At 35.9% G+C, this 27,454-nt stretch overlaps 1 protein-coding gene across 1 annotated transcript in view; it reads left to right on the forward strand.

Moving 5' to 3' along the window:
* The first annotated feature begins 856 nt into the window (after window positions 1–856).
* The window catches only part of tau (microtubule-associated protein tau), a 219,478-nt gene continuing 192,880 nt past the window's right edge, over window positions 857–27,454 (forward strand). Inside the window, exon 1 of the mRNA XM_081749033.1 lies at window positions 857–916. The gene's annotated coding sequence lies outside the window, so the exon portion shown is untranslated. The remainder of the gene's footprint in view (window positions 917–27,454) is intronic.

Raw genomic sequence — 27,454 nt, forward strand, 5'->3', positions numbered from 1 at the left:
GTTGATTTTTTAAAATCCTGAAATATGCCTTCTTAGACCCTTATCTGCAACCACAGATATCTTAATGCCCCCCCCCCCCAAAGTTACAGTGAAATCGGCGCCCTTGTACAGACCTTCTACATTTCGGCCAAAACTTATGGTGATCCGTCAAATAGTTCTTGGGCTTTCGTTTCCCTCGGAAGGACACAGGATAGAATAAATAAGTATATAAAGCAGTGGCGGATGTAGAAGGTAAAAAAAACTGGGGGAGCAGTCAGAACCCCTATGATAGCTATATCATGAATTTACTGTATACTTTCAAAAATATAAATAATAGCTTAAATTATTTTTATCACCCAAAAAATTGGGGTCTACGCCCATCCGGCTCCGGGCTGCATCAGCTACTGACATAAAGTTTTTCTTGTAAAACAAACTCTTTAAAAAATAATGTGACAACTGATTCTAACTTTAACATAGAAAATGATCTTAATTAAATATTTTCCTCAAGACAATATACAGATAAGAGAGTCATCTCATTTCTCAAAAAAATTGAAGCGTGTAAACGTACGTACTTGATTCTGTGCCGTTTGGGATAGAAGAGCAAAGACATTTTTCTCCAAGTTTTAGTTGCTACTTCAAGTTAAGATATCAAATAATTGACTAGAAGGGAACGAGGATAAGATATTAGGTAGCAAAGCTCTATAATAGGATACTAATGCGATTTTTTTTGCTACATTTTTCGATGATGAAATTTCATGGATGAGAAAGATAGGAACGATTTCATGAACCCATGTAATTCTATCGACTGATGACGTGGTGTGGCGACTCGTGTTCCCTCTATGAACAGCCGGCTGAGTTACAAACCTGCGGTCTCGGATACAGCTGCAGTCTGCCACATTCCACGAGGAGGGAGAAGTCGAAAACTCCAAGACAGCAGGTAAGACTCCAAAATAGTGATCTTGTTAAAAATGCTTCTTAAAGCTTCCAGCTTTAGAACAAATGCACTTCCCACGCTGCTTCAATGAATGCTGCACGTCCTCTGCTGCTGTGTTACACATCCACCAGAATATCCTCAAACAAAAGAAACATGTTCTGTCAAAATTAAGAATAAAAAAGTTTCATTCTGACATGTAACACATCGCTGGCTTCATTTAAATAAATTTTGTTTTTATGCTTCTTACTCATTAATAGGGAGAATTGTGGGGAAATTATGTTACACGGTTAGTACGCATTAGATTAAAATATTTTCTATAATAATAATAATAATAAAAATATATTTTTAGTTTTGTTTTTTTGCATGATAGCCACGTAATAGTCTAGAAAACATCCGGCTAAAAGACACGGAAGATCATTTGTCCATTTCTTCTCTCCCCTTAAAAAAATGACAACGGAGGGTTGGTTTTTCCACGAACGTAGTTCACCCGATCGATTCGTCCAGACGAAACAGCATCTAGAACCCTCCCCCTTGTGTCGCTGACTCCCCCTTCTAATCCTTTTTCTCCCCTCCTCTATAGTGAATCTAATCTTGACTTACCTACACTGTCACCACCCACCCACCACACACACGTACACAAACACTGTCATGTCAATTACTCGCTACATCAAGTTCACACTTAGGTCTTACAAGAGATACAGTACATTTTCTTTCCAATAAGTTTTCGATCGAACAAAGTTATTACACACATATATATACAAAAACAAAGTTAGATTGGTTTTGTTATCTACAACTACCAGAACTTGACCCATTCTCCTTTTGGCTGAGATACCTTAAAAAAGATAGAGATTATCTTACGATGTTTTCACGATAGGTGTTTGATGTGTATTAGTATACGCACTAAGTTTGTGAAAACTTTCTCCGTTTTCGTACTATGGTATTTGGGACAACCATATAATACGCTCAGATTCAAATTATTACTTCATCATATAAACAAAAAAAGGCCCGTCACCTTTCACACTGGTTTAGTAACCAGGGTACGCACTTGTGTACATGGGGTCCTGGGTTTGATTCTTCTAAAAGAGCGTTGAACGCATTACAGTGCTTGAGAGTTCATCTTAAATTATGTAGGTCTACGTCTCACATAGCTTTGGTGCTAAAAGAGACGCTAACCTTTAATAAACTAACAAGAAGGTCCCATTATATTTAAATAGTAAGCATGTACTGTCATTATCTAAACGCTCACTTTGGATTCAGAGGCAGTATACCCTTATTCCTAAGCATGGGCGCCGATTCCCTTGGAGCAGGCCCCTCCCTAAAGCGAAGTTGGACCTTCCAGTGGGGACTCAAGATATGAGAGCTACCTTTTTTGTCCATTTTTTAATTAACAAAAAATAAAGCAATCACAAATAAGCGAAGGATAACAATAAGCAGACCTTTCGTTTTAAAAACAAAAATATCGCTGTTGTCTTGGATTCTTGTATATGATCCAAAATGACGCTTAAAAACTGACAGATTTTGATTTGTATTGATGTAGAAATTGTTTGTTCTAAACACGCAGAAATAGCAATATTAATGTAATCAATGCATCACTTTCTTATATCAATGTATTTTAGCTCCCATATGACTAAATAGTTAGCGTACACACCTTTGGTTCGGGAGATCCGGTGGAAGTTGATGTAGATCGGATTCCACGTTAATCTCTACGTCCACTTCACTTATCTTGGATACTAAAAGATGTTCGACTTCAAATCAACCAACAATTACAGCATTTCATCATAATATTGTAGTGTTATAATGTGAGCGGAAGAGGATAAATACGCAACGTAAAATAATATCATGAACTAATATAGAGTGAACCAAGTGAGTTCGTAAAAGTAATTGAGTAATATAAGGAAAGATTTACAACAAGGAAACCAACAAAAGAAAAGAGAAATGAAGATAGAAGAATTGTCAGTCATAGTGAACCTGAACAAAAAAGTTGAACAGTTCAATATATTTTTGTGTATTTTTTCATTTAGTTTATTTAGTTAAATTACGAAATTGTATCAACCGACGAATTTCTCCTAACAAGAATTACTACAATTTAAAAAACGTATCATTTATATTTGCCCCTTACATGTTTTCTCTTCAATTCTATTTATCAAGAAGTAGTGAACACAGATTCGAGCAGTGGTTTAAAAAAGAAGAAGGGATTGTGTTTGAATATTATTTCATTTATTGTTTTGCAATAATTTTGTTTTTTTAAAGAAAAGTGTTTAAACGATTATTTTTGGCAATGAAACGGGCTTTATTTTTGTTTATTACCCTACATTCACAACATACTACTTTTGTCTCTATGTTACCGTAGTCCTATTTGAAAGAATACAGAATGCTATCGATATGCTTCCCGTTTTTATAAAATACCGAGGCTATGATGGACAAGACTTGCAACTACTATATTGAGAATAGAAGCTTAAAATATGAAAGACGTACTGAGTTCTTCTTCGCAGAGATCTTGCATTACTCGATTTTGGGCACCCACAATCTAATATCTCAGGTCCATATGCTGTAATCTCACTGGATTACGTACAAATTACGAAATGTTAATTCCAGGCTTCTAGCACTGACGAGCGGATAGCTATCAGGGCGACTAATAGCGTTAAAGGGAGATGTAAGAGTGTAGTGGATAAAACCCAACTGACTGGGGAAAACATGCACTGTCCAGATTCTAGCAGTTAGTCAAAGTGTGGACTCCAGCTGAAGCTGAAGCTCAGTAGATGCACAGGCACAAGCGCGCTTCTAAACAGTTTTGTTGGAGGGCGAGGGCAAGGTCGAACGGTTAGAAATGGTCCGTACAATGTGGACCTCTCGTGAGTGCACCCTTGATGCAGAAAGATTACAATTATAATATTTAAAAAAGGAATTTTGAAGTTTTGGGGGGTGGTTCGGATCCCGTGTGTGAGCCCCTGATCAAGCATAATTTATTTCCACCAATACTTCCTGAATCACTTGGTTTCGGTGTGTTCCAAAGACATAAGCTACATATGGAACTTATGACTATGTTCTACGTTGATTTATAAACATTATAATGAAAGAATGAATTGCAATATTTGCGTAAATTTTCGAAAGAAAGAACTTGAACGAGCAAATAGATGAAGGGAGGTATTTATATGAAAGTAAAGAAATATACACATCTGCCTATGTGAAGACACTCGGTTATAAAAAGTGTAGAAGCTTTCTCGGCCCTGCTCTATCCTGAGTGAGGTTTTCCATATTCACACCAGGCAAATACCGGGATGGTACCTAACATATAAGTCCCAGGCCGTTTCCTTCCTTCTCCAGTCCTTCCTTCCTTCCCTATCCTCGGATAGTGCGATCGCCGATGGACGTCATCCCTCATACGTAACGGTCTAACCTGGCCATAGATGCCGAAAGACCAGAAATCTAGTTCCTAATTTCCTAACATCTGCCGATGTTCTCTTGACCTAAAATATATATTGTTAGGAACCAAAAATGTGAGATTTGGAAAACTTCTACTCAGGTTGAGAACGGAAGCGGCGAAATTACTTGACTTTCCACTTCCGTAGTGCTGGTCATGAGGTGCGGTCATAAACGGACAAAAAGTGTTGAACTCTGGTGTGAGTTAGAATCAGAGCTCGGTTGCCAGAAGATAATTTTTTTCTTTCTTAAAGATTTTAGTTTAGGAACCAAAACTCCTTTACATATTTACCCTGATCGTCCAACCGAGAGACAAAATGTCTCAAAAACTACTTGATAGATCACCGTCAATTTTGACCACGTTATCCCTCTAGGAATTCCCATAGGGAGTTATCAGAAATTAATGACCCCTTGACTTTATGCAACCAAACTTTACGTAGGCGTAAATTTGGTTGCATACGATCCAGATACTTTCAATATTCAGGATCTCGTATTATGCCTTAATTCTAAATTGTTACACTTATATTTTAAATGTGTAAGAATAATGTTCGTTTTCTTTTGAGAAATCTGCTATTAGGTTGTTGCTTTGCGAAACGTTATAGTCCTAGCAAAGTTTTAACTTGCGAATTTGCGCACCATAAAGATATTCGGTTAATCGTAAGAAAATCCTAAGCTATAGGAGTATTTTAAAGTCGAAATAAACATTCAACGTTAGAAAAGATAATGGTTTTAGCGTAGCTCATTGGAGGCTATTTTTTGTTCAAGGAGCGATATTCAAATTTCTGTTATTTTTGAAATCTCTAAATATTTGGGACCAACAATTACTACAGAAAAATATATTAAAGCTTAGTGTATTGGTTTCAGCAGGTTCTTTGGCTAGTTGACCTACCTCTCAAAAATTATTCGACTACACAAAAATCGCATCTTCTAATTACTTAAATTGTATTCGACGTAAAGCACAAAAGCCCGACGAATATATTTCTTATGAATGACACAAATAACACTGGATTTAAGAATTTTACAGGGGCACACGCACGGGAGTACACCTTATCCGGACCCCCGGCTAATCAATCATTCCCGACTCAACATTCACTTGTATGAGTACACTTTCTCAATACAACTATAACAACTATAAATATTTAACAGGGAGCCTGAAAATTTGATCTTAAACTTCTTCTGCACTCTTTCTCTTATAAAAACAATCTAGTTCTATCATTGTTCTTCTGAAAATATAGGTGGAAGTATTTTACAATTACTTATCTTTTTTTTCGAATGCAGAATAATACCCGTTCAATACTATATAGACACAGTGGCTTGTAGCATTGACACCCCCCGCTGAAAAAAATTGGACCTATCCCAACAAAAATTTCTTTGGTGCGCCGAGGAATAAAAAGATGGAAAACATCACTTTGCTTCTCAATAGTACTGGCGTTTGTGCTTTATTGTTTTACTCTGTTGCCCACAAGCATTTTTGGGGGGGAATTAGTAGTGTAATTAAGGTTGAAATTGTTTTCTGTTTCTGTTTCTGTCCAAGTGCGAATGTAACGTTTAAGTGAGTGTTTCATCTTCTAGTTTCTTCGTTGTGAACGTTAGAGTTAAACGGTAGTATTAGTGAGGTCATACCAGACATGGAAACACGAGAATCCACACCAACGCTACTTGTGCTGTATGTTTTACGAGTTTAAACTGGAAACAAGTGCTAGTGAAAATTGTACCCTTTGCATGCCAAGTGACCTGAGTCTAAAATTGCAATTTTGCAAAAGAAAAAAAAATGATGTTCAACACCTCAAGAAAATTTCATATTTCAGTTATGTTGGCAACTTAGTTTATGGTATAATAATTTACTATTTACACAAACCTTTTTAAAAAATAACTTATGTGTAGAAGTGAGTTATGACTATAGTCCATTTTTCCACTTTTTTGGGGGGAGGGGGCGGCTTAGGCCACTTGGCTAGTAAGCGGCCCAAATGAAGATAAATACTCAAGGCATTCCGTAGAGGTTTGGTAAATGAGCGGATAATACAATCAACGCTGCTCAAGAAACGAGATTCAAGACGAAAAAGTTCATTTTTAAATTCGAGACGCGACGGGAAACGTGGCAATTCTCGTCTTATTTCTGAGACGAGACGGAAATTTTCTCGAGTCAGGAAATAATAGTTCACCCAAGTCTTAGATCGTACACACTATTCTAGTGTTATATAATTCATAGTATAAAAACTATAAATGGATAAAGTGATTGTGTGAACACACTGAAAGATACACATAATATATCCCAAAATAAATAACAAATAAATGTTGTTATATCATATTTTTCGTGGACCTTTCATTATGCAGAAGGATCCTGAAAACTTCTAGATGGTATTAAGAGAAGAACAGTGCATAAAGTTCGTTTTTAAATTTACAAAACGAGACGAGAAAACCTTTCCGAGACTAGACGAGACGGGAAAGAATTATTTCTCGTCCCATCTTGTCTCGTGAGCAATACAACAGTGGTTTAACAAATTTATGTACAGCGTTGATTACGGTCCTCAGGCCTACTAATGCACTGAACATTCACAAGCCATGAACAAGGAAGAGGAGCACTAAAGGCGTCTATTGAGATCACAAAACGTGGGGAATTAGGTGCAGATGCAATTGCAATACAGAGAAACAATTCACCAACGTCCCTATCAATTTGGAAAACGGTGAAAAGTGGAATGATGGATACCATATGGTTTGACTGCGACTCAGACAGTGACCACGAGTGAATGCCTGTGTTCTTGTTAGATCGTCAAGGAAATAACAAAGAATCCATTTCTGGACAGAGTGCTGGCGTGCGGAGAGATTTAGGTTCTTTAAAGTATTCCACAGTGGCATGATCAATAGTTTTATCATCACCTGAAACTCACCCCTGTACGAAAAGAAGATGAGGCTCAATATTTGGTGTGCAGAAGATACCGTTCAACGCAAACTAGTGCAAGCTAGCCAGATGAACTATCCAAATGTATACACGCAGCGATTGGATGTGTGCATGAAGAAAAACTGGATGCCAGCCTTTGTTAATATTCCATGTATTATTCTCCTTCTGGACATCACGAAGCTGCATGTTGCTAAGATTATCGATGGCACAAATATTCAACTTTGTTGAGAAACGCTAATGTGTCCCCATGTCATGCTAATATTGGACTATATGATTCGATTCGTCAGAACAGTGGTTCCTAACCGGTATATCGCGACACCAGGTGTGTCGCAAGATCATGAAACATTCAATTAAAATCAATAATGAGGCAGACTGTGTCAAATCAACGCCTCTAGCGACAGCAACAATGCTTAGACTGCATGAAGTCACTAATTTACAGGAACTTATAGATTTACTATTAAAGTTTATGTCATTATTAATAAAAAATCAGATAAGTGTGTCGCAATGTCGCGAACTTCAGTAAAGTGTGTTTCAGTCGAGAAAGGTTTTCGAACATTCGAAAGAAAAATGAAATGAAATCTTGAAGTTTTACGTCCCACGATTTTGCCGGTTAGGCTAAAGGAGACGGTGATGATGAGTAATACGGTGATGATGAATGAAATGGTGGAATGAAAAAGTGGGAGGAAACCTGAGAACCCCGAGGAAACCCACGCACACGGTGTTTGTCCACCACAAAGTTTCCTTGGCGAGTACTGGGATCGAACCCGGAACCCCAAGCACCAGAGATGAACGCTCTACCACTGAGCCATCCTGGCCCCGAACATTCATAAAAGTCGACGTTTACGAACATTCTAGAAGTTGACCATCACTCTATAGCTTCTTTATTTCACGCATCACTGAATTCTATCACTGTCGGATACCGAGTCTTTTCCGAGCGTTGGAAACTAATTATTATTGCTGACGTCTTATTTTAACTTATTACTTTTCTCTTCGCACGGTCAAAGTTCAACTTAACGTTTTTGGATACCTGCTTCTACAATATTGTTATGGTGTATACTCCTTCATATGGTATACCATATGAAGGAATTTGGTTTATCACAGTCTACAAAAACTGAAATTTAAAGTTCTATATTTTCACTAATATTTGAAATTAGAAAATATTTAAATCTTTAGAAATATCGACTAGAAACTCATTTAGTTTCATTTTAACGTTGTATTCTACAAATAGGTTAGTATTTTATATCCTCAACTATTATACTAACCCGCTAATCTCAGCATCACTACGGGTAAGCTATCAAGCAAGGATGATATCCATAATCATTCCCATTGGGATACATGGGAAACCGCTTTTTGATTGTCCATGTCTTGGGATCAACAGAATGGATCATCTCCATCAACGAACTAGATTTCTAATTTTTTTTACCCTCTACATCGTGTCCTACATTGATGCTGATCCATTAAATAGTTATTGAGATGTTGTGTCTTCCGGACAGATAGAGTAAATACTTAAATAAGTTTTTTAGTAAACCAAACTCCATAAAAATTGTCCCAAGATAAGCCATAATAAACATACTCCATGGTACTGGATAATCATAATAACATTTAAAACACAGTTCTGACCAGAACAAAATGAATTGTATTAATAGCTATACGGTTTTTGTTACAGTTTCAAGGACCTAACGTCCTCTTCATCAGATACTTAGAAAAGACAGATGACAGCAAATCTTATATATCTTTCTCAGCCGTTAGTTAGCATATTCATTTATATATTTTTCTGAGGAAGTTATAAGATTTGCTGTCGTCTGTCTTTTCTAAGTGTTACAACGGTATGTTGTATGTTGTCGTATGTTGTATATTTTATTATTATGTTGTACTATTATCTATCTGTACTGGTCTTAGGAATAAGATCAGAGGTGCAATAACGGAGCATATTTTGTAAAGGAAGAAAAGGAAATTGTAATGAGTATTATTGTTCCTTAGTTACGGTATAAAATTATAAATTACGGTATTACGCTTCCGGATAACTTAACTATAATATACCGCTGTCAGTATAACACTGTCCTCTTCCGGATAACTTATCTATAATATACCGCTGTCAGGATAACACTGTCCGCTTCCGGATAACTTAACTATAATATACCGCTGTCAGGATAACACTGTCCGCTTCCGGATAACTTAACTATAATATACCGCTGTCAGGATAACACTGTCCGCTTCCGGATAACTTAACTATAATATACCGCTGTCAGAATAACGATGTCCGCTTTCGGATAACTTATCTATAATATACCGCTGTCAGGATAACACTGTCCGCTTCCGGATAACTTAACTATAATATACCGCTGTCAGGATAACACTGTCTACTTCCGGATAACTTAACTACAATATACCGCTGTCAGGGTAACACTGTCCGCTTCCGGATAACTTAACTACAATACACCGCTGTCAGCGTAACACTGTCCGCTTCCGGATAACGTAACTACAATATACCGCTGTCAGGATAACACTGTCCGCTTCCGGATAACTTAACTACAATATACCGCTGTCAGGATAACACTGTCCGCTTCCGGATAACTTAACTACAATATACCGCTGTCCGGATAACACTGTCCGCTTCTGGATAACTTAAAAATTCATGGTATATGAGAACCATACTACGTATTGAATTGAGACTGATGTTGAAATATATTCTTATTAAGTTCTTAATTTAAGCATTAACAAGACGACAGGACATAGTATGGTTATCATTAACTCTTAAATTTTAAATTTTTGTTTAACTAAAATACTTTTTAAATATAAGATAAAGATCACATCAAGCCAAACAAAATTAGCATGCCTGAGGGAGAATTCCTCATGTGTGGCTATCGAGAAAAAGAAAACGAAATATATTGGCGCTAAAAAGTATATCCTTCATTTTCAGTAATAGTAATCGACAGCTTTCTATTTATCTTAAGGAGATTATCTATTTTCCTTAAATAAATTATATATACGTATATTACTGCTGAAATAGGAGAAACGAGATCAAAGCGGTCCTTACTTTAAAACAGTGCTTCCGTGTGTATCTTTCTTTTTTTAATTTCTCAAGGGTAAAGTGCTGAAATACACAGTTAAATAGCAGATTGTATCCTTTGTTATTCCTCTTTCCCTTATACTTCAGATACACATACTTCTTTACGCATAATACTACTTGTAAATTATGTGCTTTATCAACGCATTCTTAGAACTATTAATAGTAATGTTAATAATAATAGCAATAAATTATTTATTTATTTTAATCTAAATTATAATGTAGTATTAGGTTCCCGTGTAACTTAATTTCTATTGCGATTCCCTTTTATCGATTCCTAGCGAAGTATAGTATATATTCAGTGTTGGCCTAGCCTCGTGACGGAAATGGCGAGCTACCTCAATTAATTGCAGCGAACTCTGTCCTGGGGCGGACTTATGTTTAAAGCAGGGGCGGATTCAGGACGGACTTCTGGGGGGGTTGTAATACTGCTACTTAGAGCTACTCTTAAGAGCTCCAAACTCTGGGATGGGTTTTTATTTATACTATATAAGTAATAAGAAAGTTTCCTCGTCTGAGGGGGGAGATTGTCCCCTGGATACGCCACTGGTTTAAAGCCAATACACCAACCGTGCATTTGTCAGTTAAATGTGACTATCCAACTGTCCGTTGAGTTCTGGTGCGATGACGTTTTGTTTGCATTTATATAGCATCATATCATTTTACTTTTTAATACAACACAATTGAACATTATAACTAACTATAGATTTTTAATTTACATGTAAAACAAGTTCAGTATTTTTTAATGATGTTCTTGCAGATTGTGTATTAATTTATCAATTGTAGATTATCTCATCATGTATGAACTGTTTGTGGGTGCCAAACGCAAGACATGCATTCCACTACCTAATAATTTAGGCTATATTCGCTTCGGAAAGTCTCGACACAAATTTAAATTAAGCACAGACACAAATGAATTTTATTTGTTTCATATACTTCAACTCACCATCGAAATTTAATTTAAAACCTTTGTATAGGGAAGTTCTACGGAGTGAAAAAAATATGAATTTGGATGTAACTTTAAGAGCATTCTTGTAAATGCTTGAGAATTTTCCTTTACGGAATGCATGGAACAGAAGTGGTCGATATTTATGTTTGCGTGTAATTCATACGTTTCTTAGTGACATTCGCTCGCTACTTTTATTCATATGCGTGGGTACCTAAATAAATGTATATATATTGCTTTTATCTGCATGCTCTTTCTTTCTCTTTTCCATGTTTTCCATCACATAGCAATCTGCCGTGTCCTAGATCTATCCATCACAAAACCGAGTATTGGATTCTGTACATTCAAAGATGTATTTTGTTATTTATAATTAGACTACATTTCTTATATAAATTGGAAATTTGAAGTTAATATGCATTGAGAAACATAGTGTAAGCAATGCTTCGTGCTTTAAGATACCGACTTCGATTCCATTCTTAGGAACAAGTTTAAATGAATATTTTTCTTAGCTACTTCTTTTCTTAATACTATTATGAATCTTATGTAAGAAGTCAGATCACCTTAAGCATCTACGAGTATATTGGAGTAATATTAACCAGGGCAGCTGGAATGACCTGTAGGGTAGTCCACGAGATGAGACGAGACGAGACAGGATTATCACGATGAAATACGAGATGAGACAGCCTTTGCAATAGAAATGCAAACGAGACAGAACTTTGCAATAGAAACGGATACAAGACAGAGCTTTTGCAATAGACATGGATACGAGACAGAGCTTTTGCAATAGACACGGATACGAGACAGAGCTTTTGCAATAGAAACGGATAGAAGACAGAGCATTTGTAATAGAAATGGATACGAGACAGAGCTTTTGCAATAGACATGGATACGAGACAGAGCTTTTACAATAGAAACCGATCGAGAGAGAGCTTTTGCAATAGAAACGGATTGAGAGAGAGCTTTTGTAATAGAAACGGATACGAAGCAGAGGGTTTGCAATAGAAATGGATACGAGACAGAGTTTCTGCAATAGAAATGGATACGAGACAGAGCTTTTGCAATAGAAACGGATCGAGAGAGAGCTTTTGCAATAGCAACGAATACAAAACAGATCTTTCGCGATAGAAACGGATCGAGAGAGAGTTTTTGCAATAGAAACGGATACACTTTACAAGATGAAGCATCCCTTTGACACTCTTTTGAGACGAGATAACTACAATTTTTGTCTCGTAGACAAAAATACTTCTGTAATCCAAGTTTCTTGGAGGCGGAATAGTGTGGAGTAGAACGGCTTACTGTGAGGGATCTTACATGATGGTGTATGTACCCACCAACTGCCTCTGATTCGTGATTCGTACCCCACGTTAATAGTATGTTTCATCCTTCATAAACTTGGTATTGTATAAGGACAAAAAAACACGAAAATTAAGCTAAAACTCGAAAATTTTTAATTGATTGAAGTGAATACCTGTGTAATGAATCCTAATTGCATACTTATTGTGTAAGTGATATCATTAATCCAAAATACCGTATCAATCTGGTCCTTCTAATAAGTCATCTAATTTGAAGTTTTCCGTATTTCTTTGTCAGCAGTAGGAAAAGACACTATCTCTGCTCTCCTTAGAACCCAGTGTCGGGTAAATGGGCTAGAACGTTCCTTTCTGCAGAACACTCAGATAGTTGTTCCTTGTAAATGAATGTTTAGTATTTTGATATTGAATTGCTAGCGTACAGTCCTTAAGTGAACTATGACCAGCCCAAATGTATTCTAGTGGGGTCGTATGTGGTCAAAACATGGACTCCTACACCTGTTTCTTTCGACGTCTAGGTCGGAGTTCGGTACCTATTTATATCAAGTGATTTTGTAATTGCCTCCAGTGATAATTCAGTATCAACATTTCTTATCCTCACTAGCAATTGACTCTGATACAATCCGCAGTAGCCATCCGGCTGCAGGAAATATTATTTATTGCAAGAAATAAATGACATTCTAGTCTAAAATCTGATGAAATGCACCGAGGCAGCGTTTCTCAACGGGTGTGCCATGAATGGGTCGCTGGTGTGCCGCAAGGAATCGAAACAAAATTATTAATTTTATAGCAATCAAATTGCAAAACCTAGGGGAAAATGTGTATTTGTATTTCACATCACTATGAACCTCTACTGTGAGTCTACAATTTTAAGTTTCATATCGGGTTACTGTTCTGTACATTTCTAATGTTGAAAAAAATGGTTATCATTGTTATGAGCATTATTGCTTGTTTATTGTTGCAGACTATTTCGTAACTTGAAAATTTAAAATATCATTTAATCCTTTCGACAAATTACCTACATTTGTGTTTTAAAAGTATGAGAGATTTGTTTGTTCGTTCGTTATTTAGTGATCTTCCTTGTTAGTAAAAGGTTGGATACAGTTTTTAAAAAGAAAATGTATTTTTAAAAACCTGAATCCAATTTTTCATTGCAATTGTTTTCTATTTTTAAATTATTATGAAAAATAAGCATAATGATTTGTCACGGGAAAAAAACAGTGATAGAGCTTTCTTCTCTGTGAGAAGAAGACCAATAATCACAGAAAAAATACCACTGTGTTTTATATTTATAAATAATAATATCTATAAGTGTGCCGCGAGAATCCAAGTAACACCCGCAGTGTGCCGCAAGTTGAAAAAGGTTGGGAAACACTGCACTGAGGCGAAAGGAAGACGGTAATGATGAGAATGAATGAAATGTTGAAATGAAGAAAATGGAAGGAAACGGGATAATCTAGAGCAAACAGACGCACATAGTGTTTATCCACCACAAAGTTCACTAGGATCGAACCAAGGACCTCACACACTAGAGGTGAAAGTTCTACCATTGAGCTACCGCGATCTTTATTGCAACGAAGAAACGGAAACGAAAAATAAAAATAATAAGTACATTATACCTATTTGACAAATATAAGAATGCAATTACAGCACATTTCAAAACTATGCCGTTCATAACTTTTAATTACGGAAGGAGCACTCTGGTTCAGTGGTAGAGTGCTCACGTTTGATCCAAGGAGCTCCTGAATTGATTCCAGGCCAAGTGACTTTGCCATTGCCGATATTGTCCGTAGGTTTTCTCAGAATTCTCTCGGTTCTTCGTACATTTTCATTTCTTTTATTCTTTCATAACATTTGCTTCACATTAATTACCCGTATCATTTAGCTTAAAGTGCATGACGGTAGAATATTAAATGAATTTTTTAATTTCATTCTCATTTCATAATATTTAATTCATGCCTTTTGTGTTGTACTTCGAACTATTTCAATTAATATTGAGTTTCACCAGTATAATTGAAACAATCCAAACAATGTGTGTAATGAATTTAGTACAAAGAAACGTCCTTGGTGATAGTAAAGATTTATAAACATTTGTAACATATGGTGTTATATATAGTAGATGAATACCAGCACAATGAAATAAAGCTTAATTCTGAACGTAAAAGGAAAATAAACAGTAACAGTTAATTAAAACTTTTGCTGACAATCAAAAACAGAAAAGCTCCATCTGCTCCTCTGTATATCCACGAAACATAATAGATCCGTATAATTTAATTCTAGATTGAACAATAATTTACTTTCCGTATCATAGCAACTTGCATGTTACGTTTACTTTTTAACAATTTGCGCCTGCACTTATTTAGCAAATAACGGTTGGCATGTTATTAACTTATTAAGTGTGGTATTTTTAACTAAATATTTTTCACTTTTGATAGTAACGGACATATATTCTGTGATATAACTCTCTTCATTTCTGAATAACAAGTAGGAGTGTTACAGTGTACACCTCGTAAAGGAATTTGGTTTAATACACTGTACAACATGAAAAATTGAAGTTTAAATTTTTTTGTATTTCCCCTCATTCTCCATTCTCTACTCAAAAATGTTGATAAATTTCAAAATAGAAAATCATTAAAGTTTTGGATTTGTCAAATAGGAAGTCATTTAGTTTAATTTAGTTTATATCCTACGGACAGGTAGGTTTTGTATCCTGAGCATTAGACTAACCCGTACTACGAACAGCGCTGCGGGTACTCTATCAAGAAAGATGATATCCGTAATTACTCCCATAGAAATATATGGGAAATTAATTTTTGATTGTGCATCTTTGAATCAACTAGAAGGATCACATCCATTAACAATCTCGATCCCTAATTTTCGATCTTCTATAACTTGGCTAAAGTTCACGGTAATGCATCAAGTATTTTTTAAGATTTTGTGTCTTCTGAACGAATATAATGTGATTATAACCTCAATAATGAAAATACATGTTAAATTGAAAACAATCGTTGATTTGTATTTAAGTCTCTTGTCAACAGCAAGATGATTTAGGAAGAGACCAACAGTGTAAAGTGGAATCTAAACCAGTGACTTTCAACAGCCGGCCCCCAGGCCATTGAAATCTTTCATCTGGCCTGCCTGACCTATTATTGAAAATGTATTAATTATGTAATGTCTTAAACCAGGGATTGTTAACCTTTTTCACAGCTGTGCCACCAAAGCATATAAATTATTGATACCACCATAAGCCGTATGCACCACCAAAAGCGTGTATCGCCAGTAGTACGCGTATCACAGACTAAACCGATTTATTTTTTTTTCTGGATAACTGATGTCCACCTTAAAACTATTCTCCGTTTGGAACATCCAGCGTACCACCGAACATTGAGAAACGTTCAAGATTTCCACTAAAATGATAAATAAATAGACTTTCCTTCATTTCTTTATTAAGTAAATGTTGTCGTTATCGTTATAATAGTTTTTGTGTTTATATGATATTAATGCATTGAATATGGCTAGTCAATGAAAATGTTACACACTGTCTCATCTCTGTGATTAGCCCACCGCCTGTTCCAACTTGCACATGCCTGATCTAGACACTAATACGTTTGATTCTCTCCCAACGAGAATAGGATCTGGCCCTTTCTGCACAATAAATGTGGCGTTAGCTATTTTTCTTTCTAACTTAACTGATAAGCTCATCATGCCTTTGTTTCCTGAGCCATCTGATTTCCTCATTCCTAGTTTTTACCTGTATTGATAAGACAAGGACATGAACACATACGTACATAAGGATAACAATGATTCAATAATACCATATTGTTAAATGTCAAATTGTGGTCACAGTCTCATCTGACTAAGTCTATTTCCAATGAACTGTTCTCTTTTCCAGTTTGGTGAGCTCAACGCATATAATAAGCAGAATGGTAAAAAAAATACAATCACGGTGTGCCTAGATTTAACTATTAAATTATTTAAGTATGATAATATGCTCGGAAAATGTATACGGACGAAATGTTTTACTCTCAAAATGCTGATTGTCCTTATAAATGTTAATATGTGGTAATGATAAGCAGAGCATTCTTCTCTAGTGCAAGGAATCCCTGGTTCGATTCCAGATCAAATGAGTTTCTAGTTCACAACATCGTGGCTGTATGTTTTCTCAAGGTTTCTCTCATTTCCTCCCACATCTCCAACTCAACGTTTTTTCATAATCATTCGTCTTCCTTAGCCTAGAGGGTATGGGTGTGATGTAAAGGAAAATTTATTTCATTTTCATTTTTAAGAAATTTAGTTTACCAAAACTCTTTTATATAGCTATTTATCCTATCTATACGTCTAGAAGACAAAAGATCTAAAAAAGCAATCTACTTGACGTATCACCATCAATTTTGGCCAGAATGTAAAGGGTCAAAAGTTAAAAACCGAATTCGTCGATGGCGTGATATTCAATCCGGAAGTGATATAAATCAACCATTTCCGGTTTTATATTGATAACTATAGAGCAGAAACGGTGATAGATAGCGAGAAGTGTTTTCCTGGAATCGATTAAGCATCAAAGGAATGTGTTCTGTTTCCATTCTTAACTCTCTGTTAAAACCAAAAGTGAAATGAAATGAAATCTTTGAGTTTTACGTCCCACGGTTATCGGCTAGGCCAAAGAAGATGGTGATGATGAGAAATAAAGGAAATTGTGGAATTGGGAAGGTAGGTGGAAATGGAAGAATCTGGAGAAAACCCACGTACACGAGATTTGTCCACCACAAAGTTCACTTGGCGCGAGCTGGTGAAAATATTTTACCATTCTTAAAATATTTCAGAAGCAAGATGCAGTTTAAACAGAGCACTAAAGATGACAATAAAATTGAGCAGTACAATATTTTATCCCTGGCCCAATAAAACGAATGCTCGTTGAATGTCAAAGTAGTTAAATCGTGAACTTAATTAAATCCAATTTTTATGTATTCAGATTTCTTTTTTTTAACTTTTAAATTGCCATACTCAGTAGTTGAAGAGAATAATAATATGCCTAATCCTGTGAAAAAAAAAGCAAACTATATTATTCCCTTCCTTGCTTCGCTGAAATCCGGGATATTTAAGCGTCCCGAGAAATGTTTTCGGGACGCCGGGGCGCAGATCTCAATTCCGTGACGGTCCTGGATTTTCCGGGACGAATGGCAACCCTATCATATATATATACTGATCTCCTTCTTCACGTGGTGTCCACTTAGAACCGCTACTTGTCTTTTACTTAATTCGATCTTGAACACATGGTGATTTTTGCTTTATGATTATTATCAGCAGAAAACCTCAGACCACTTCAGTAAATCACACCAATGACATTGGAGTAGTGAAAAGGAAGAATCAGTCAGTCAATTTTAAGGGAATAGGTGTGTAATTACTTCTTATAACATAAGCTTCATGTTCGAAATGAAATTAAATCCTTGAGGTTAACATCCCACGATTATGCCTGTTAGGTAAATGAATTATGATGGAAAAATTGGGTACTTGGCCTAGAATCGAACTGGGAACCCCACACATTGGAGGAAAGCGCTCTACCACTGAGCTACCATGCCCCTAGCTTCATGCTCGAGTTTCTTGGTCTTTTATAGATGAGGCTTGTACCACTTCAATGTATTAATAGCTTCAAGATAACAATAACAATACTAGTAGCTCTCCCTATTGGTATCTTAACTAGTACTCGCGCCCTTGGTGTACGGGGTCCTAGGTACGATTCCCAGTGAAATAGCCCTGAAATTTGAACACATTACGGTGGATCAATCCTATCTTAAACTCTGTATCCATGTCTTATATAACCTTGATACTGAAAGATATTTATTTACTCCAATCGAATCTACCAATAACAATAACTGTACGTATACTCTCAGTGTGGATTTTAAAATGAAACATCAATAATCGTTATGAAACTTTCTAGAAATATTTTAACACAAGCTTTGTCAACCTATTTCATATCACGTTCTACCTTTTTTGACATTCTCTTACCAGCGACTCCCATAGGCAATTTTCCGGTTTCTAATAAGCTTTTTGATTATTGCTGCTTATCGCTTGTGAAGCCTAGTGAAATCATACCAGGCTCAGGTTTCACATTAGCCTTCATTTTGAATTGTATTTCTTTATGCAGTTTATCCTGCATTTGTATTTTCGTTGTATTTCAATTTTTAGTTTTTATCCTCTCTTATTCCAGTTGTTTTTTTGAACGTTTCTTTATTTATCTAAAATTTTGTTTTAAATTCTTTATTGTATTTGACCATAAATATGGACATAAAAATGAGTTAATTAAAATAAGAAATTAAAAATAATCTTAATTTTTTCAGCTATTAGATTCTAATTATATTTTTCTTTATGACTCTCCCTTGATGACTCTCCTAAGGGTTCCGACCCCTAGGTTGAGAAACCTCCCTTTAACTCTTTCCTTGTAAGTGACGTATATTACATGTTAACCAATCTATGAACTCTTTGAAGTCATGCTTCAATCCTGTCAGTTGTCATGGTAAGAATCACGCTGTGATTCAATTCACTCGATCAACCTTATTCAACGTATACGACCGAACTTCAAATGTAATGGTTATATAGCGAAAGTTATGTTATTTTAAATTAAAATCAAGTGATTTTCGTTTCATACTGTGAGACTGCGGTAAACTACGAAACTATGGATATTTAATATTTAAACTGGAAATGGTAGATCTTTCAATTTCCGGTTTTAATGAAGGGATAACGTCTTACACAGAACATTCTCCTGGGTTGTGGAACGTACATCATTTCTCGCTGTCTTTGATAGTTTTTCCTCTTAGTACATGTATGTCATTACATTGCATCGGGTGTTCTAAAACTGGCGCCCACGCACAACAGAGCAGTATTCTACAAATCATAATAAAGCGAAACATATACATAATTTTATACGTTTCATGTCCTTGTCTGGAGACGCGAATTGCACTATGTGGCAGCGTCGCAGAAAAAGAACTATAGATTAGATCTACCAATCAGCTACTTCAATTCTTTCCAAATGACAGTTAAGGTCAATAGATGCTGTTGTTAACACTACTTATTAGTATAACGATCGACGTAATTCCTTCATAGATTCGTAGAGCAATGCTACTGGTTACAAGTTAATTTGTGACGTTGCCAAATGGGGAAATTTTGGTTCCCCGTGGCGGCTGAACAGAACAGGCCCCAGAGAGTATACCAACCTGAAGAATAGCGCTCTTGTCCGTGCCCACTAACAACAAGCTAATATATATATATATATATATATATATATATATATATATATATATATATATATATATATATATATCTTTTTTCCTAACAATATTAGGCCCATAGTTAAACAAAAAATTAAAAAATTTAGAGTAAATCACTACGATATCTGATTAACCATACTTTATATTGTCTTGGTAGTGTCATATTAACAACCTTCGTTAGGATGTACTTCACTATCAATTTCGTCTTAATAGAGAGCTCGCTTATGGTACAGCATCAATTATCGTTTTGAAACGAAAAAAAAAATTAACTTCCCATTTTTATGTCCTTTATGCACGACTTTATTAAGAATCTAAACACTTCAAAGATTTTTCTTCTTTCATACATAGGGCTCGATCCCAGCCCCCGCCAAGTGAACTTTGTGGTGGACAAACACCGTGTATGTGGGTTTACTCGGGATTCTCCCGTTTCCTCCCACTTTCTTCATTCCACCATTTCATTCATTACTCATCATCACCGTCTCCTTTAGCTAACCGGCATAAACGTGGGACGTAAAACTCAAAGTTTACATTTCATTTTCTTTTCTTTTCTTTTTTTTTTTTTTAAAGACGCTTTATGTTCCTTTCCAAATTTTACAATTTTACTTAAAATTCTATAGTTTCAAGCAGCTACACCGCAATTTCATTATGCAACTACTCTTCTACTTGCGTCGAAGCCTGTTAGAAGGCTAGCAAGGAGAGTACAGTTGTTCAGTGGTAAAGCGCTTACCTCTGTTGCATGGCTTCCTGGTTCGATCCCTGACCAAGTAAATTTGTGGTGGATAACATCGTGTTCGTCGGTTTTCTCGGGATACTCCCGTTTCCTCCCATATTCTCATTCCACCAATTCTTTGATCATCATTCACTTGCTTTAATCATCGTCTCTCTTAACAGGGCATAGTTCTGGGATGTTAAGCTGGAAGAATTCATTTCATTTTACTCTGTAGTGATAAACGTTAAAAACCGAAAGTAGTTGATTTCTACCAGTTTCGGCTTGAATATCATATTAATCGACGAACTTGATTCCTAATTTTTGACCCTTTTCATGGCGGTCAATTCTTGAGATTTTTGTCTCGTGAACGGACGGACAACCACATGGACAGACAAGAGCAAATACATAAAGAAGTTGTGTTTTTAACGGAAACTCCTTAAAAATCTCACAGAATTCGATATAATCACTAAATCGAACATGAGTTCAACTTCTCGCTCGATTCTCCGCTCGGAGAATAAAAGAGAGAGAGAAAGAGCGGTGAAGAGGGAGGCTCTGCAATGCCGTATTAGGAGGCGCGCAACTGCAGAAGAGATTGCAATGACATCCACGATCTTAAAGAGTCGGAAGTAATGAATAAACATCCACAGCCACCACAAGCAAAACTGACAACACAACAAAAGCATAAACATGCTAAACCAAATATTCCAAGGTCTTCTACTCCACTAAATCTCCTGTCTGTCGTAAGTACATGCAACGGGGGAACAAATATTTCAACTGGAATTCCAGCTGGAATTTCCAGGAATCGATAGTCTTTCCGTCATTTCATGTCATTCAAAACTGAATTATATTTTAGTACATACGTCCAAGTGAATAGTTTATCTTTTTGGCCGGAGTAGGCTAAGTAAGCGAATCGAGCAGGTTGAATTACTACACTTTATGCTCACCATGAAACGCATTTGTCAAATATGAAAAAATGACTCGTTTATGCATACAGTCCACAATTTTATTAGTGTATAACGAAAGGAAATGTTTGTCGATGAATCATATACTAATTGATAAATCTCATTAAGCTGAATAAAATGATATGGATGACTATAAAATCACCCACTCAGTGAGATAGCTTGGCGTCATGCCTGTGTCGTTATAGTGATTGCAACGGGTTAGACTTCTAACAGGTTTCAACGCGAGTAGGTAATTTCCATATGATAAGTTGCAGTGTAGCTACTTCAAATTGTAGAATTTCAAGTACAAGCATAGTTTTTTCAGAAAATTAAGAAAAACTACCCTTTTTTTGTTTTTTGCTCACGTAAAATTTGAAGCTGTACAATAGCTAATCAATTTATCAGATTTTCATAATGAAACCAGCAAGAAAAATGTACACAATATAAGTTATAGGATAATTGAAGACTCGCTGTAGTTGCACTTATTTTATTTTTTAGTACTTTTATGCCTTAGTTAGATTTTCATACTTCGTTATGTTAGGTTGTTCTTCTAAGCAATAGTAACTTCTATTTTGTGACATTTGGGTACAGTTTACTATCTTTTCTCTCTACTGTTATAGTAACTTCTGTTTCTGGCAATTACATTGTTTTCTACAGCGAGTCGTTTCTAAAAGTATGATTAACTTTTAAATTTAAATTTTTTGTTCGATTGCGCAATATTGTTCATAGATGAGACATGTATCAAATGACTGATCACGTGAAAATGATCAACAAAATAACATACAAAAGGTTAAAATGCTCATGCGTAGTTTTCGAGAAGACGCCAAAAATTATTATTTTGTTGCCATTTTATTCTGCTGGAACAGATTGTTTATTTATTTATTTAAGAACTGTATACGTAAAAAGTACATTGTTGTACAGTACATTGTATATATTCATTTTGTTCTTCTTTTAAGGGGGCACATATATACTCCTAACAATGTCACACCTAATCCTAACGGAGACGCACATACCGGAAGAGAAGTAGTACTTATGTATTCTATGACTTTGTAATATACAGAGTGGCCCGAAAGTAGGTATACAGTCCCGTACTGATAGCTCATTATATTTTATATAATTTACTTATTGTTATCCATATAGGTATTAACTTAGCTTCTTCCTTATCTGTTCATAATTTATTTTCACTTATACCTTAAGCTCGGAACAAACCAAAGCAAATACATTCATTACCTTAATAAATTAAAATGTTATACTTGATCGATGTTGGTCTGTATAACTACTTTTTGATCACTCTGTATAGGAGGCTGCAGTGGCTCAATGGTAGAGCGTTTACATCTAGTCTTTGGTTTGATCCCAGCTCGCGCCAAGGGAGCCTTGTGGTGAACAAACACCGTGTATGTGTTTTTTCTCGGGGTTCTCCCTTTTCCTCCCACTTTCTTCTTTAAATTCTTTCATTCATTTCTCATCATCACCGTCTTCTTTAGCCTAGCCAGCATAACCGGAGACAAACTTTAAGATTTCATTTTAAGCCCTGAGTGTCGTTATAGGAATTGCTACGCTGGACTTCTAAGAAATGAGAGTCAAGATAAGAAGTACCTCTTTAAAATTAGAGACGAGATGAGAAACGTTTCTGAGACGAAAATTGAGATGGGACGAGATATTTTACAAGTCTAGTTTGCAACCCTACTTTACTCAGGTCTTAGATCTGAAGCACTATTTTCGTGTTAAGATGATTCATAGTATTAAACGTGTAAATTGATACAATGATTTTACGAACACAACCAAGAGCATTTACCAACGTTTAAAGATATATACAAGTCACTACACAATATTCTCCCAATAATAAATATGGTTTAAATGTTATTTCACACCCTTCGTGGACGTCTTGTAACGCAGAAGGATCCTGACAAGTTATCATCATTGTAATCATCATCATACGTATACTGCAATTATTGGCAGGTCGCTTTAAGCAGCTGAGAAGCTCCCATGCTCTACGGTCTTCCACTAACCCCTTTGTCTTCACATACGATTTTTCTGTTTTGATATCGTCCATTAATTGTAGTCTCCTTCGCCCCTCCCTCTCTTTCTTGCCATCATACCCTGTACCTCATCCCTCATGATACTATTGCTTCTTAGCCAATGTCCCATCCAGTTTTCCCTTTCTCTTCTTAATAAGAGATAAAATAAAGAGACAGCAAAAGCTTTTCGAGGATCAAGCATTCTACAAAATTTATGAAACGTGACGAGGAAACCTTATTTCTCATCTCGTCTCGTAGCAACACTACTTAATATAGCCTATGGTAATGTGAATTTTCTTTTTTTTTTTCTTAGTAGTAGACTGTTCGTTAGAAAAATTCTCATATTAATAGCTTTTGATGTCTATAATTAACTGCAAAGAGCAAATTGATTCAATTTATCTACGTCATCATGTTGACAAACAATTATTCCATAGCTAATCATTAATTAGAGCGAGTGTTTACCGACAGCAGAAGTGCAATAAATTGTTATTCTTTTTTTTGTTCTCTTATTACTTATTTGCGTCATCACGAAAAGTAACTGATATTTATACAATATTAGCATTTAACGTTCAAAAACAAATTGTCCGAAAGTGAAACATAATAATTGATAGAACTTACTGATCAGAGCAATATACATATAAGTGCAAAAGTTCATGCGTAATTTTCGACTAAAATAGAGGAAAACAGAACTTTTTGTATAAACCTAAAAATTGATGCTGTGTGAGAACTATATTATCACTTACTGATTGAAACTGATTCTGAAATATACAATTAGTCACGATACTAGTATGCTGAAATACATATTATCGATCAATAATTAATGTAAGAGTTTAATTAATTTTTAATCTCCGTTTAACTCATGTTCAAAGCCAAGACATACGAAATGTGTTCAAAAAGAAACCGGAACTTTCCTATTATATTTTAAGACCTAGGTATAACATCCTAGGTATAACATCTTAATTGTTCATTGTACAACATTTTAAGCACTGTCTCCCTCAAACTAGACCCCTCTACTGGCAATACACCGTTACCAATGTATTTTCCATTTTAGAAAAGCGTCCTTGAACTCACTTTTATAACATTATTGTATATTTTACATGTAATCTTAAGTATCATTTCTTGTATTTACGGACAATATGTGCTATTGAAATATGCACAAGCTAGTTAGAAGAAGAAGAAGAAAATATGAAAAGAAGTAAAAATTAATTATTTTCTGATATTATTATTGATATTTTGTTAACATGGTAATCTGACAATATGTGTTAGTGGTCGTCATAGAAACGAGGAACATAGTATATAACAGAAGATCCATCTTGTACAATCAATATGTATGATATTTAAAAGGTGTAAATGTTTAATTCATTACGTATTATAATAAAAGGTAATATAAAGATGGTGTATTCTAGTGAATTTCAGAGAAAGGTAGTAGACTAGATTATAAATATTCGGACTGTGGGCTAAAGTGTAACCCTGAATATACTAAAGAAATATATTGGTTACACTTTCTGGGACGACTAGCAGGTATTAAGTCCCATTTCCTGAATCTCCTCTATGGCTTGGAAACGATGTCCTTTCAAGGTGGTTTTAAGTTTGGAAACCAGGAAAAAGTCTGCTGAGGTTAGGTCTGAAGAATAGGATAAAAGGGGTACAACGGGAGTCTTATGTTTTCCGAGATAACTACGGATGAGGAGCGAAGCATGAGTAGGCGCATTGGCATGGTGCACCACCCAAGTCTGGTTTACCGACAATTCAGGCCGTATCCTGAGCACATCTCTTAACCACGCTAAAAAGTTCTAGTACGACTGTTTGTTTACTATCTGATCGCGTGATAGAAATTCATAATGGACAATGCCTTTTTCAAAACATAACCAATCAGTTTGATCTTTGACCGTCTCATGCATTTTATGACCGAGGAGATCCTGAATGAATTGAAAAGCAATAGAAATGTCTCCGTAAATGTTTCACGCACGTCGTTCTTCAAGCTCTTTCTTGTCACTATATCGTTAATACGACAAATTGCTTGTGCACGTACTCACTTGTAGCTCGGCGAATAACGGTCATAGCGAAACAAAGCAAAAGCAATTTGTTGTCTTAACCTATCGCTAGGTGCAGTCAGTAGTGGCAACGCGCTCTCCTTGCCGATTCGTGCGCCATTTCATAAGTTCAGTTTCTTTTCGAACACACCTCGTATATCAGTAAATAGATCACATCAAACTGAATAAAATAACTTGCTTATAGATAAATTCTCATCTGTAGTTCTCGAGAAAAATCGAAAGAAAAAAACTTCTGTGACGCTAAAATGTATACAGTTCCTTGCCAATAATAATCGAGAGTTTATTTTTTGCTGGAGGAAATTATGTACTGCACTCTGCATATATAGCAAATTACTTTGTTTACTAAGTTCGTTGATTCTATCTATTATTCTTTGCCTTTTCCTAACATATTACTTGTAATTTGACACATTAAAGCGTTAAAGAGCCTGTGACACATCCATAAGGTGTCTAGGCCACAACAACCGATTTTGATGAAACTTGGTAGACTAATAAGACACCTTCCAAAACTAATGTAATTAGTAGGAATTCGTCGAAAAAGCTGTAGTTTCTGAGATACAGTCGATTCATTGAAGATGACATTTGTCGTGATATCTTGAGAATGGCTCCACCGAGATTAAGCAAACTTTGCAAGCCATAGTAGATACATGATAGCTTTAAAAGAAAATTAAAACGAATTGTCTGCACCTGCGCAGAACTGCGCAGAATGCGCAAATAATTGTGCGCATGCGCATATCTCGAAAAACATGAAGACTGCGATATATTTTTCTCTTGCTTAGTTTGAACTACATGACGAGTATAACATAATGTAAGAAAAAAACTAGACTGAAATGTGAGCGTTTAAAGCAATTGAGGTGAGAAGATGTTGGAGTGGTCTGCCCCCGGACACCCGCCTCTAGTTACGCACTCTGTCTGGCTTCTTAGTCATACATTTCTATTACACCTGTGTAGAAGTCATATAGTTAACGGGTCATATTCGGGTCGTAGTGATATCAAGTACTGTAAGTCATTAATGTTGCACAACAGTAACACAGTATTAAGAGAGCGTGAGGATAAACTATCAGGCCTAAAGTCGCGATCTATTGAAACTAGTGGTAGGCACAAAAACAGTTTTTCCGGTTTTTAGGAAAACCGAAACTGGGTTTTGAAAAGTTTCTAAAACCCGATTTTTCACCGAAATCGGTTCGGTTCTCACCGAAACCGGTTATCAGTTTGTACAAAACAGGTTCGGTTTTTCACCGGGTCCGGTTTCGGTTTTCTTCAAACCCGGTTCCGGTTTTTTCAAAACTGGTTCTATTTCTGACCAGAATAGTATCCGTTGTTCTCCAGAAATCGGTTCCGTTTCCACAGAAATAGTTTTATGTTTTCCAAAAGTTTTCACAGAAACCAATTTTGGTGAGAAACCGAACTGGTTTTTGGAGAAAACAAACACGGTTTCGGTGGAAAAACGAACCGGTTTTGGAGAAAATGAAACCGGTTTCGGTGAAAAACTGAACTGGTTTTGGTGAAAATCGACTGGTTTTTGAAAAAAACCGAGATGTCGGTTTTTCGGATTTCGGTTTTTCTAGAAACCGGTTTCATATCCCTAATTGGAACCAGGCTATACTTTTTGTGACGAGACTGTTTTACGCGACGAGATGAGACAACCTCATAGGTCTCGTGTCATGGCCACACTAACTATATATAGGTAACCCTATGGCCTATGATTTTATAAGTTTCTTTGAAGCATAAATGGTTGCACCACACTGACGTGTTCCAATAGACCGCGACAATAGGCCTGATAGTTTATCCTTGCGCTCTCTTAATACTGTGTTACTGTTGTGCAACATTGATGACCTACAGTACTTGATATCACTACGACCCGAATGTAGCGACTATTAACGTTAACTATATGATTTCCACACAGGTGTAATGGAAA

The sequence above is a fragment of the Thermobia domestica genome, chromosome 2 (genome assembly GCF_964235325.1).
Source record: "Thermobia domestica chromosome 2, izTheDome1.hap1.1, whole genome shotgun sequence".
In the NCBI taxonomy this organism is placed as follows: Eukaryota; Metazoa; Arthropoda; class Insecta; order Zygentoma; family Lepismatidae; genus Thermobia; species Thermobia domestica.